The sequence below is a fragment of the Ascaphus truei genome, chromosome 2 (genome assembly GCF_040206685.1).
Source record: "Ascaphus truei isolate aAscTru1 chromosome 2, aAscTru1.hap1, whole genome shotgun sequence".
Lineage (NCBI taxonomy): Eukaryota > Metazoa > Chordata > Amphibia > Anura > Ascaphidae > Ascaphus > Ascaphus truei.
This window is the reverse complement of record NC_134484.1, coordinates 330,554,118-330,568,473: the sequence shown is the minus strand read 5'-3', so window position 1 is coordinate 330,568,473 and position 14,356 is coordinate 330,554,118. Positions and strand designations below refer to the sequence as shown.

The 14,356-nt window shown below is 41.4% G+C and overlaps 1 protein-coding gene across 5 annotated transcripts in view; it reads left to right on the top strand.

Annotated features, from left to right (window-relative positions):
* The window catches only part of ELMO1 (engulfment and cell motility 1), a 395,377-nt gene that overhangs the window by 66,169 nt on the left and 314,852 nt on the right, over window positions 1-14,356 (top strand). For 2 of the 5 annotated variants that reach the window (XM_075586632.1, XM_075586633.1), the window contains one exon: window positions 7,425-7,529. The exons of the other annotated variants lie outside the window; for them this stretch is intronic. The gene's annotated coding sequence lies outside the window, so the exon portion shown is untranslated. The remainder of the gene's footprint in view (window positions 1-7,424; window positions 7,530-14,356) is intronic. 5 annotated transcript variants of the gene reach the window in all.

Below are 14,356 nucleotides of genomic sequence, written 5' to 3'. Positions count from 1 at the left end.
TATTTTCTGCGGAAGGTTTCACTGTGTTGGGCTAACGGTAGCACACGCCCATTTCTAATGCTTTACGTTTTTACTGGTGCATTGGATCAAAACCATTGATTCTCATTATGGAAATGGCAGCCATTTTTTTTTCTGTCCCTAAGAAATTAAAAGATAAGGCACAGTGCACAACTTTAAAATAAAGTTTATTTTAAGATGTTGTGGGGAAAAATATATATATTTCTAGAAAAATGTAGCAGATATACAGTAATATACAATTACAAGCAATGCCTCTTAAAAAGGAGCAATTCATGCAATATGCTACGTATTTTATTTTTGTTGTAAATGAATCAGTTCTGTAGTATTAGATACTATGTTGTTTTTTTTTTTTTAATTGAACTCTTAATGCTATGTTTTTTTAATGCGTTTTAATATACTGATCATCCTTTGATTTCTATAGCAGGTTTTTAACACAGCTCCCCAGCAGTGCAAGATCTTGCCACACTGTTTGTGATCATTTGTTGCCAATATTACCAGCACTTTGAGCTGCAAACTGTAACAATATTATTATCAGGATACATAATACAAAATAATACAATAATACAATTAATATAAGAATACATTGTAGCTGCTGAGTTACACTGACTGAAGGATCGATTGAAACTGAAAGGCGGACATTTAAACCCTGAAAAGCAGGACCTGTGCTGATCAGTCACGGGAGAATTAATCGATCGGCAGCTTAGGTAATTAGTGTTCAATAAAGATAATCAAATGCTGCATATATTCAAACAAAAAAGTACTACTTGTATTGCTTCTTTAAGCCAAGGTTTCAGACATTAGCAGGACATTCCTCACTAGTGGTAACAGGTGAAATTGCTTATCTTTTTAAAGATAAGCGAACCAAACTTTTTTGGATGAATTTGCGAACCCTCGTCTTTGCAGGAAAATACAATTTTTACAGTGGATTTGAACTTTAGCGAAACGTTCACCTGTCTCTAAATATAACATGGCGCCTTAAAGCAGCAATCCCCATACCCAATTTTTTTAAAAGGACGGGTACCGGTAGCCCGTTTTTTTATCTCTGTGGACCCAACCATTACTGAGATACTTAGCGATGAAGTTACTAAGTTTAAGCCTCCCTCCAGGGGAAACAAAATGGCTGCCAAATCTCAGGCCAATGGGAAGCCGCAACATCATCGGTTTCGGCTACTTATTGAACGGCCATTTAAGTCTCCTTAAATATAAAACACAAAAACCCAGAAAGTGTTGCCAGCAACTTCACTGCTAAGTATCACAGGAAACATAGCAATGCGTAACAGAGCGTCTGAATAAAGGTAAGTATAGCGTTGCAGAGGCCTCACGCGATTCCCTGGCATTTAATTAAAATGCAAATAGAATAATGGAAAAACACTGCTCACCTTAATGATCAAATGTGAGTGTAAAAGCGGTGCACGGAACTATAGACAAATGGAATAGGGTGTGGTCAGAGATGACCAGCAGAAAAGCGTTCCCATAGGTATTGCACTCAACTAAATAAATAACTCTGAGTAATGATATATATACATAAATCAAATATAATCAAACCATATGGGTTGGGGGAGGTAAAATCCAAAACAAAAAATTATTTAATAATAAATCCTTGATATATACACACGATACAATGAACACTTAATATCTAGATGATTAAAATAAAATCTCTTGGGGAGTGAAAACGGGGGGGATCGGCAGAAGGTGGGGTAATTAGGTAAATTGTCTGGGGGGTATATACAGCATTGGCACAAAGGTGCCTAGTTGAAATAGCATAACTAATAGACTCTATGGTATTGGTCTATATCGTTACACCTGGCGCTTGGGTGACTAAAATTAGTCAAAATACCGATGAGTCTCTGTGTCCCAGAGACTCACCTTTGAGCGTCAAAGTCTTAGTAAATGAACAGCTTAACATCCTTCATAGGTAAACTCCTCATAATCAAGGGATATAGCTCTGTTAAGTTTGCTGTATTAAAGTAATGCGCTGTATATCACCCATATCCGGATCGCAGCATCTACGACACCATGAATGCCGAAACCTCCGTCTCACGCTCCACAACACAAACAAGCGGCTGACGTCATCAATCGGAGCGTCGTCGAACACCCGACGATCGTTTCACGCCTTGTGGCGCTTCTTCTGGGGGGGAGGAGTGTAGCATGTCTTCTCTATGGCATGAATATATACCTCCTGGGGGCGGTACAGTGGGCGTTTCTAATGTACGCCTACACACATGATTGTGTTCGGCGACGCTCCGAGACTCATCGGTATTTTGACTAATTTTAGTCACCCAAGTGCCAGGTGTAACGATATAGACCAATACCATAGAGTCTATTAGTAGTGCTATTTCAACTAGGCACCTTTGTGCCAATGCTGTATATACCCCCCAGACAATTTACCTAATTACCCCACCTTCTGCCGATCCCCTCCGTTTTCACTCCCCAAGAGATTTTATTTTAATCATCTAGATATTAAGTGTTCATTGTATAGTGTGTATATATCAAGGATTTATTATTAAATAATTTTTTGTTTTGGATTTTACCTCCCTCAACCCATATGGTTTGATTATATTTGATTTATGTATATATATCATTACTCAGAGTTATTTATTTAGTTGAGTGCAATACCCATAGGAACACTTTTCTGCTGGTCATCTCTGACCACACCCTATTCCATTTAATTAAAATGCCCTGGGGAAGAGCGTGGGGCCTCTGCAACGACCCGCGCCCCCACAGCAAAATCTTGTGCCCCCCAGTTTGCACACCCCTGCTCTAGAGGAACCCCCCTAGGCCTAATCCTGTAAAAGTGGGTTCGTTAGAGGGGGTTGCTGCTTTAATATATGTAGCCCTGATTGGTTTTTGGGTTATAGGTCTGCCCTCCTCCTGGCAGTGAGGCCTAGTAAGGGTAGGTTTGCCAGGAGTAATCATGGGTTTTTCCCCACTCATAGCAGTGCTTGGAGTCAGGGAAGGTAGTGTAATCAGGCCTTTTGTCCAATCAGAGGCACAGGGGTGGTTCCTACTGGACTTGTACTTAAGGCACTGCACTTCCTGTATTTAAGCAGTCTGCCTCTACTGTGAGAGAGGCTGGTTTACCTTTACCAAGCTGTCAGGGCACTGGCAGTTTGAGGGCCTCCCTTAGGGGAGCGGAGGGTAACAGTTTCCTCTTATCCCACCAGGGGATAAGGGAAGAGTTAGGACTGCACTCGGTGCCCTTTGGCTGGGAGTGTGTCCAGGGACATCCTGAGGGTGGACACCCTACAAGCTGATATCAACTGTGCTGCTTAATACAGAGAGACCAATAAAGGACACTGTGTTTTATTACACCTCCTGCCTGAGAGTGAAGTCTATTGGGAGGAGGGGAAAGAGATTCTGCTGCAGAGACTTCTCCCCATACACCTGGGGGCTGCAAGAGATGGAGGCGCTGCACCTGTGTACACTATTCAGGCAAGACCCCAGAAGCCTGTCCTGTCATTCTCCTATACCACCATGCGGGAGACCCAGGGCCCTCTGTTACAGCAGGTTTGCACCACAATATACCATGTAACCAGAGTGAATTTCCCAGAGATAGGCCCTATGTGAGATTGGGTGGGGGAAACAGGGTTACATATGTTTCAGACATGGTTTTGTAGTTCACCGTTCTAGTATCTATCTTCAAACTACAGTAGTGGGTGATATTCCTGCAGCTGTCAGAAGTGCATATATGTGTGGAAAGAGCCCTTTTCACTCAGGTATGCAGGTTCTTGTATTCTGAAAGCACTCATCATATGTTCAAACCGTGCGAGCAAGGCTTTTTTAGAAGGGGTTTCATTCTGGCTCTGCAAATTTGAGCGGTATAACTAAAAATGGCTCAATTTTTGTAACCGCTATCGAATTCTCATAGCCCGTTAAGTCAAAAGTCAGAAAGGCCAAACCACTCCACATAACCTGCAATTTTTTTTCTCGCTGGCTCAAGGTTGACGAGATTAGCCTCATTTCCCAGAATCCCTCGCTGTAGTGGAAGCAGGTGACAATGGCAAAAGCAGGGTTGCAGACCTGTCTAAGACATGTGAATTATATATATATAAATATATATATATATATATATACATATATATATATATATATATTGTAATATATATATATATATATATATATATATATATATATATATTGTAATATATAATAGTGGTTGCAGTGTAAAGCAAAAGCTCACATTTCTGGCATCCATGCTTACAGAAAATGTTGATACAGTTGATACATTTGTGGGAACATGGCACATTGGTCGGAGTGTTTACAACGATCAGGTGGAGTATCTAGATGGAAAGAGAGCTACAAAGGTTTACTATGTAGAAGTACTTGAACGCAAGGGTGGTTTGGTTAGGAAGCCCAATCCAGCCCCTTGTTGGTAGCCTGTGTGTTACTGCACACCTATGCACTAGTGAGTATTTGACCCCATCTGGGTCCCATGTCATTCAAGTAATGATTATGCTCCTTATAGTTTCATGTGCCTTATATTACCGTCTCCGGTCCTGAAGACATACTGTGTTCTACTGTAATTCTACTGTTCTGCCCTGCACCTCCATCAAAATATGGAATGTGATAATAAAAGGGATGAGCACATGCTGTACACTAAGGGCCTCATGCAGAGAGCAGCGCTATTTCAAATCTCGCCATTTTTGGGGGAAATTCGCGCAGAAAACTGCCGAAAATGGCGAGTTACGGAAAACGCGCCATTTTTTTTTTCTTTTTCAAAATCTCGCCGCGCGGCTGGCGAGAACCTACATCTCGCCAGTTTTAAAAATATCCTAATGCAGAGAGCCGCGAACGGCATCTAGCGGCTGTTCGCGCCAAGAAAATGGCGCAATTTGCTACTATTTGCCTCGCCAAGAAAAGTTGGCAAGTACATGGAGCTCGCCGCCTATAGGAAAGGGAAAAAAAAATGCGCGATTTTTTTTTAACACATTTCTGCAGCGCGCATCTCTCCCATTCTAACTCGCCGCACGCATTAATGCCAAACATTGCAGAATTCGCACATTTCTGCATATGGAGAATAAAACTCTCCAAAAAAGCTACTTTTTATTAAACTCTCCAATTTTTAAATTCGCTGCTCTCTGCATGAGGCCCAAAGTGTGTGTATAGTGCAACTACCTGGATAAGGTTAAGTGCTCAAAGTTAAATATGTTTAGGTGTGAAGGTAATAAATGTTATTACAGACTATATATAACTAAATGTATGTAATTTATGTGTATTCTAACAATGTCAATCTGTACCCATGCAACGTTGAGGGCAACATTGTGTATAGTTGGCGGAGAGTGTAACCCCCATCTAAAGGGTTAGAAGCTGTTAGTGTTTGCTAGGCCCCACCCTGGGTTGCTATGGGGATCCAGATGTTACACGGGGTATTTAAGGTGGAGGTACTGTTCTAGAAAGTTAGATTCCTTGAGGTCCAGAGGAAAGGAGCCTTGGGGAGAGTAGAAACGTTGTTTATAACATAATAGCATAGACCAGTCACCCCTGTTGATTATATTACAGCTAAGAACAGTATCCCTTAAGTTGAAAACCCCTAAAGAAGAAATGTAGTACTGAAAGGTTAAGTAAAACGAATTTGGCACGCCATAGAGGGCCTCAAAAAAGACCGCTGATCAGTTCTAACCGTGGATCAGTGCTAATATGCCTCAGCAGCCTGAATGGAAGTGACAGTTCCCAAATAGGCAAAAGGGTATTGGGTCAAGTAATAAGAGACCCACCAGGATTCCCGTAGGGGCCTAAAATAATCGGAGTAACACAGATGATGATTCCGGAAAGAAAAGGGGGGACCAGTCCCATACCTACTTAGAGCAACTAAATCAGAATACCTCCATTTGAGTGTTAAGAGTGGGCACTGATTAAAGAAACATATTTGTGTACAGTATGTCTATGTATAAAAACGGTACAGCATTTGTTAATACTATATGTGAATGAGCAGTCCCTCTGCTTGTGGACACGAATAAATGATAGTTGTACTATAAAAGTTCCTGCCGCCCATTATTATACACCTTGCTACCTGATCGTGCAGCCGCCTGAATTCCAGCAGCAGCCCAGGTAAACCATGCGGAGTAGCCATATACATATCACACACACCGATGTAATCTCCCTATGAAGCCAAGCAGGGAGGGTTAAATATACAGTATTCAGGGGTCATAAAGCACCAGTCAATATATACAAGTCTGGTTTTATTCAGGGGATCCAATTATGGTGTACTGAAGGAGGACGGACTCACGCCCTGCCACAGCATCTCCAACAACCTTTTTAGCACCCTGTCATACAGAAACGGAAAGCTCTTTTCCAGGAACACCGGGGTGAAAATTTCGAATATTTAAAATATCTGACAAAAGTTTTTCTAATACTCTCTTTTAGTCTCCACTCTCCCATCTCAAGGCTTTGTTTATTCACCTTCCAAAAGTCTTATTAGTCACTACAAAGCTTAAAACGTAAAACCGGTACCTAATCACTCAGACAACAGACCTTTTGTCGATAATTCGTATTGCATACTGCTCGTATGCATTGCACCTCACGCAAGTGGTTACACAGTGCTAATAGTAAGTCTCTACTGCTACAGTGCTAATAGTAAGTCTCTACTTCTACAGTGCTAATAGTAAGTCTCTACTTCTACAGTGCTACAGTAATAGTAAGTCTCTACTTCTACAGTGCTAATAGTAAGCCTCTACTTCTACAGTGCTAATAGTAAGTCTCTACTTCTGCAGTGCTAATAGTAAGCCTCTACTTCTACAGTGCTAATAGTAAGTCTCTACTTCTGCAGTGCTAATAGTAAGCCTCTACTTCTACAGTGCTAATAGTAAGACTCTAGTTCTGCAGTGCTAATAGTAAGTGTCCACTTCTACAGTGCTAATAGTAAGTCTCTACTTCTAAGATAATACAATGGCGTCCTCCTTTTATCTATCCTATTTGTAAATAGACCTTTAAAGAAAAAAGATTTAATCAATTATTTATTTAGTTCTTTCAACTGCAGTGTGTTAAACTTACGTATCCCTGGCACGTCTGTATGAGGGGTTGATGCCTATAAACTTCCCTAGTAACATCCATATTGAGCAATACATTTTATGTGAAGAGGTTTAAAGGAATTATAGATTCCAGAAAATTATAGTTTCGGTGCTGGAATTCACGTCTGTACCCCATCTGTGTTCGTCATAAATATTTTGCAAGCCGTTATATAGCTGTTTTACAGCAAATATATTTTTATTTTTCTATTATTTTTATTGATCTGATGAAAAAAAATATTTTGCTTTATTTTTTTTCTACATATTGGTAAAATAGTCGGTGTAACAAGCGCAGAACTCATCACGCCATTACTTGGAAATGGACCTTTGTGATCAGGTGACAATAAGTAAAAGATACAAGGGGTAATTATATATATATATATATATATGTTCTGACTCTAGGTCATTTGGTCGGCGCCATTCCACAGAGACCTAATGACCGCTGGTGCTTCGCCGTGACTCACCGCGCCACTGGGACACTCCACCACCAGCTGCTGTGCTGCTAAAGTAAGTGACTATCCTTACCCCTCACCCTAAAACACCATAATGTTAACCCCTAATACTAGCCCTATCCGATAAACTTAAACCTAAAACCCCTTACCCTAAGCCACTACCATAAAACCCAGTACCCAGGGCCCTTACCCTAACCCCTAAAGTTAACCCCCTACCCTATCCAGAAATACTTACATTGGAAGTGGCCGGCGACAGAGGTTCCAGCATTGGATTGACTGCGGTGGAGGTCTGTCTGCGGCCAAATGACCCATTTGGTTGCAGTGAAACGGCCGCAACCTAAGGCTGAGGACCCACTGCAGGCGTCCGCACGGCCGCCTTGCTTGCCAGCGGCGCGTGCAAGTCACTGCACCACGATCTGCGGTCTGCAGTTGATTTTTTTGGGGTCGGGGGGCGCGGCCATTGAATCCGGGCAGGGGTGGAGGAGGTTAAGGGTGAAGACGCAGAGGTTGTGGGTCCGCAGGAGGGGGGTTTGTGGGTCCGGGAGGAGAGGGATAGATTGCACACACAGGCACATTTCCCCCCAAGCCACCTCCCTCCCGTAGCTCCCCTCCTTCCCTCCTCCCCTCCTTCCCTCCTCACCTCCTCACCTCCTCCCCTCCTTCCCTCCTCATTGGCTGACTCGTGCACCACGTGACGCGTCAGCGCTTCTGATCACCAGAAGCTTGCAGCATCAGCCGGCTGACGCATCACAGCACGCAGTCAGCCACGTCGGAAGGAGCCAGCGGTGACCTCCAGACTGGAGGAAAGGGGCTGGTGGCCCGCCACCGCCGCCGACCGCAGCGGGCCCTTAGCCTAATGTCCCATTTCGTTCTATGTAGTCCATAGACTTCAACTGGGATTTGTGGCCGAAAACACCCTCACTTCGAAATATATAGAATAAGGACCAAAGAGTTGACGCAGCTTGTCTTGAAGAACTGAAAAAAATAAAGTTCAATAAAGTCAAAAGCAACTCAGCTGCAAGTCATAAACATACCTTTGAAATGTGATTGATGTTGAAGGTGTGCATAATCATACGCACATTGCCAGTACCATTGGACACATCTGTAACCTTGCATGTAAGATTATGGGACATTTTCTGAAAACCCCAAAATAATGAAATATCACGGCTTCTTAACCTTTTGGCTATTAAAGGGGCACAGAAATGGTAAAGGGTATCACCTATGATGCGTACTGTATTTTTAGTTGACTTTTTGCTCCCTGGGTTCTTTTTCTTTTCTGTGGCACTTGGCATACATTCAGATGTCATTTTTAGTCTCTAGAGAATGACACAATCGCTTCTACTTCTCCTTGAAAGAGTTTGAGTAGTCTAATTTGAATATTTTACAAATATTTTTTTGAGACATAGCTTGGAGGTATGAATGAGTCCAGATTGCTGGAATCTATCCCCCACCCCAGGACCATGGCGATCCGAGTAAAATTTAGGCCGAGACTCAAATCTCTGTGCTAGGCCCACACTGAAATCGAGGCAAGACCTTGTTTTTATTTCCCGTTTGCCTCAGATCTAGTGGTATTTAATTGTGCGATGTGTCAAAGAAAACTTTATTTTGTGGTGTTGGTCCATTGGTCCCTATTCAATATTAAGCAAAGCTGTCTTCCCTGTGCTAGAGAAGAGTTCAGTCCCATTAAAATTAATAGGACTGAGATCTATTCCAGTACGTGACCATAGACGCGCATACAACACAGCAGTGGTGTTTTTGGGAACGACAACATACCCGTAACAAGACATCACACAGAAGACTTTATTTTACAGTTGTATACTTGTGTGCTCCAGCTATTTCAACAACTATTTTGTGATGGTTCAAAATAGTATGTGTTAATACATCCACTTAGATCACACTATTTTAGTACTGTATAATACATACTGCAAGTATTTTACTTGTACAGTATAAGGCACTCTATTTAGATTAAATACTTCCAGTCGAAATTGGGAATTTATAGAGATATTATTCCTATAGGCATCCAATATGTTTTGTCCATGTCATGACATTTAATGCATATAGTTCTGATGCTCACAGCCCTCTCTTGTTTGCCATCAGCATCTGCATTAAGACCTTCTAGCTCCCAAGCACTGCAGTCAAATGTGAACGAGTACTTGGAACGGACTGATGTTCCTGAGCACAGCAGCACTATTGTTGTTGTTTGGACGCATTGCAGCATAGAAGCTTTTGTTGGAGCAGATTACGTACTGCAATGATCATATCAGAGGCGAATGTTTGTTACTGAATAGAACATGTTGCAATTGTGTTTCTGAACCACTTTTGATTTCTACAAAAACTAATTTGCTCCTACAAGGGCCAAAGCCATTAATTGCTATTCCCTTCAGGTGCCGAGGGATTAAAACAAAAAGCCAAGCAGCTGTTCCAAAAACAATATGTAATTTGAGTAAAAGAGGGATATTGTCATTTTGGCTTTCTCTTGCCTAATCCTTTTTTTCCCTGTTAATTTGTTTTCTGTCACTTTTCACAAAGGCCTTTGCTCTTCAGATAGGATCTAAATTCTGTACATATGTCAAACGGTTTATTCTTACCTGTCTTAATAAGGACCAAGGGACAACACATTGGTTGTAATGCTGTAATTGCTCACAGAATGCCACCAGTGCTAGATATACTTTACTTCAAGTAGTAGTGCTATTTATATAGCCACTCCCAAGAAAGTGGATATTGTCATTAGTTAGCTTTTTAAAGCCTGCATATCAAGAAGTGTACCCTACATACATTATATTCAATCTATGTGTCCTTCCTTCACAAGTCTTCTCTTGCATGTACTTTGTTTTATGTAACAAAAAACTCTGCATGTCATGGGATTGTAAGTAAAGTTATGATGACAACACAGGGATGGCCATTTGTCTAGAATCTAAATCTAAGCAAAGTTGTACATGAATACAGTATATACATTAAGTGGACAGCATTTTCTGCATACTCTGATGGATTAACTACAGTAGAGGCAACTCTTATTCGAACAAAAACCAGTGGCAATTCCCCCAAAAAACCATGAAACACCCAGGTACATTCTGAATACATGCCTTAAACTTTCCTTAAACTAGCCCCAGCATTTCTGCATTGATTAATGGCCTATCAGATTAACAGCGGGGGTCCCTGGCAGTCCCATTCAAACTGAATTGGACTGCCAGGGATCCCTGCTGTGTTAATCCTATGGGTCGTTAGTCAATGCAGAAATGCCTTAAACGTGCCTCAAACTAGCCCAGAACATACCCAGCACATACCCAGCACATACCCAGAATGTAACCCGGCTAGTTTACGGCAAATGTTAGAATAAACGTTGCCTCTACTGTACATAAAACTTCTTGATGAAATTTCTTGGAAAAAAACAGAAGACTCTGAATCCCATCAAATTGTTCATATTGAAATATATTCATAGAACACTCACAGAACAACTAAGCAGTACATGTTGTACAAATTACGTTTCAAGCAAATGCCAAGGAGCTGTCAATCTAATTGTGGTTCTTAAAGTAGCCATCTGTACAGCTTGATTATCATTTGGGGTCCCGCGGAGTTAAAGTGCGCTACTTCTGTATCCTGGACATCACAGTTGCCACTAAATTAACCCCCAAAACTCCGACAAGTAACACAACATGGCCATCGGGGCAGCCATTGGCAAACATAATTGTAGTTTTTTGTGTGAAGTCACCAGTAGAAAGCTGGAATATCATCTACCTGACAAAATTACAACTTTCTATTGGCGACCCTGCCGTCATATTGATATATTTTGTAGTTTCTTGCAAATAGTCAGTTTTACTGGCAACTGAGAAATCGCTGGAGCAGGTTCATCACAGTTGAGCTTGTTGAAAGCCCCTGGATTATTTAAAGGGGGGAGAAAACAATTGGGGTTGGGAATTCCGCTATAACCATTTCATTGTTGGCGGGGGATCAAACGACCCTCTTGATCAGCCAAATCAGCAATAATACCATGGCATACCTGATACGTCAATAGCACATCCAGTGTGCCAGGGCCTGTAGCGTGTCAGTGTATGTATGTATGTCTTTATTTATATAGCGCCATTAATGTACATAGGGCTTCACAGCAGTAATACACGTGACAATCATATAAATAACAAATAATATAAATAACACATAAAGGAGAGAAGTGCTTCAGACATACAAGTAACATTTCGGAAGAGGAGTCCCTGCTCCGAAGAGCTTACAATCTAATTGGTTTGAAGGAATAACATACAGAGACCGTAGGAGGGAGTTCTGGTAACTGCGTCTGCAAGGGGACAAGGTTAATGTAATGTATGAGGTGTTAATTATCAGCCATGGAGCTACTCATATGCTTTCTTAAGCAGGTGTGTTTTAAGTTGGTTCTTAACAGTGGATAGTGAGGGTGCTAGTCGGATATTGAGGGGAAAGGCATGCCAGAGGTGTGGGACAGTTAGTGAGAAAGGTTTAAGGCGGGAGAGGGCATTAGATACAAAAGGGGTAGAGAGAAGACATCCTTGAGCACAATGCAAGAGCCGGTGCATAGCGATAAATTAGGGCTGAGATGTAAGGAGGAGCAGAAGAGAGTAAAGCTTTAAAAGTGAGCAGGAGAATTGAGTGTGTGATACGGGATTTCATAGGAAGCCAGGAAAGGGATTTCAACAGGGGAGAGGCTGAGACGGAGATAGTAGAGTGATTCTGCCGCTGCAGCATTTAGGATAGATTTAGGATAGATTGTAGGGGAGACAGGTGAGAAGCAGGAAGGTCGGACAGCAGGAGGTTACAGTAGTCGAAAAGAGAGTTTGACCCCTAGGCAGCATGCTTGGGCTACTGGGTGAATGATATTACTTCCTACAGTAATGTGGACGGAGGTAGTAGGGCCAGGTTTAGGAGGAAGTATGAGGAGCTCTGTTTTTGCCATGTTAAGTTTAAGTCGTTGGAAGGCCACCCAGGATGATATCACAGAGAGACATTCAGAAACTTTAGTCTGTACAGCAGGTGTAAGGTCAGGCGTTGAAAAGTAAATTTGTGTGTCACAGCATAGTGATATTTGAACCCAAGAGATCTAATTAGGTCACCTAGAGAGAGTGTGTTAAGAGAAAATAGAAGAGGTCCCAGGACAGAGCCCTGGGGTATCCCCACAGAGAGATCGATAGAGGAGGAAGTGTTGGCAAAAGAGACACAAAGTATGATGGGAGATGTAAGAGGAGATCCAGGATAGAGCTTTGTTACGAATGCCAAGAGTATAGAGAATGTGAAGGTTAAGAGGGTGGTCCACAGTATCAAATGCTGCAGAGAGGTCAAGTAATATGAGCAAAGTGTAATAACCTCTGTCCATGGCAGCATGGAGGTCATTAGTTATTTTGGTGAGGGCTGTTTCAGTGGAGTGAGCAGTTCAAGGAGTTTAGAGGCAAAAGGCAGGAGGGAGCAGGCTGAAAGTTAGAAATACGGGTAGGGTCTATCCATAGAGCAATGTAAAAGTTAATGAAAGCAGGAATTTTACAACTTGCTTCAAAGATTAATTTAGGTAAAAACTTTTCACCAAAGCTGTAAAGAAGTGAAAATGTGATCACTTTAATTCACTGACAAACCATAATATGTCCAGTGCTACTGTGCTAAATACAGCAGAAAGTGTATGTGCTTGAATGCAAGGCTGATCTAGACTAGGTAACATGTTAAAGATTCTGATGGGGGTCTGTGAGTAAGCACGACGATCTTCTGCTTCTTTCCTAGCTCAGGTCTTTGACCTGCTAACACATGTTGGGATGATGGGCACAGAAGTTCCACTGTTGACTGTACAATAAGAGATCACATATTCTCTGTTTAGTGCTTAGCGGTGGTTAACTTGCAGATGTTTGGTAAAGAATTCTTTTGAATACTATCAGAATGCACATTGTTTTTTCCATTCATTTTGGGGGATACGGCTAGACGTTTTTTTTTTTTTTTTAATAGACTTTTTAAAAACAAAAAATTGAAATGTTGTGTATGCAATAGTTGAGCAGTGTATGTACGGTAAACTGGCGTGCAACCAGGAATTTTCATGAACCACAATAATAGTAATGTTTGTTTTTAAGTGCATATCTGTGCATGGTAAACATGGGCACAATGAGCCTTTGCATAAAAAGATTACCTTTGGTGCATGAAGAGCAGGGAGATCAGACATATTCTCAAGTAGCTTGCCATGGTTTACAGTAGATTTACCACTTAACAGTTCCTCACAGCAAAGCTTAAACAAAAGTTTGAAGTATTTCAATGTACTCTGGGGAGAAGGTGAGACATGATAGAAATATGGATTAAAGGTAAGGTAAGGTAGTGGAGCAAAGGGTATCGGTAAGGTGGGGTCGGAGCTGAGGAGTGATTGCTTGACTAGTAATAGATCCATGGATCACTTTTCCAGCAGATGTACTGTAATGCTTTTGATAAACACAGGAGTATCTGAAGCATGAAAAAAAGTCTGTGGTCAAATGTGTTTCATGCTTTCCAGCAGTGGCCTTTATCTGCCCTCAAATTTGGGGATTCTGCAAACCAAGGACTTCTCTTTAGTTAAGGGAATACATGGCTTTGTGTATAATAGACAACACAGTTTTTCATTGTTTAATTAAAGGTGTTTATACTTTAATTCAAGGTCAAACATATCATCCCTTACCTTACATCCTCTTATTATATCTGATAGATTGATTAAAAATAAATAAATAAAGGTAAGAAACAATGTAATCGCTACCTGATTCACAAAACCAGAATAGGTTAAGTAACATACTATTTGCTTACCCAATGAGTATTCGAGGACTAGCAGCTCTACCGGTGTTCAGCTACGTCAATAATACACCCTCCTGTCCTGGAATATTTACTTGCTTCACTGAAATTCACTGTCTGCTGGTAAACCAG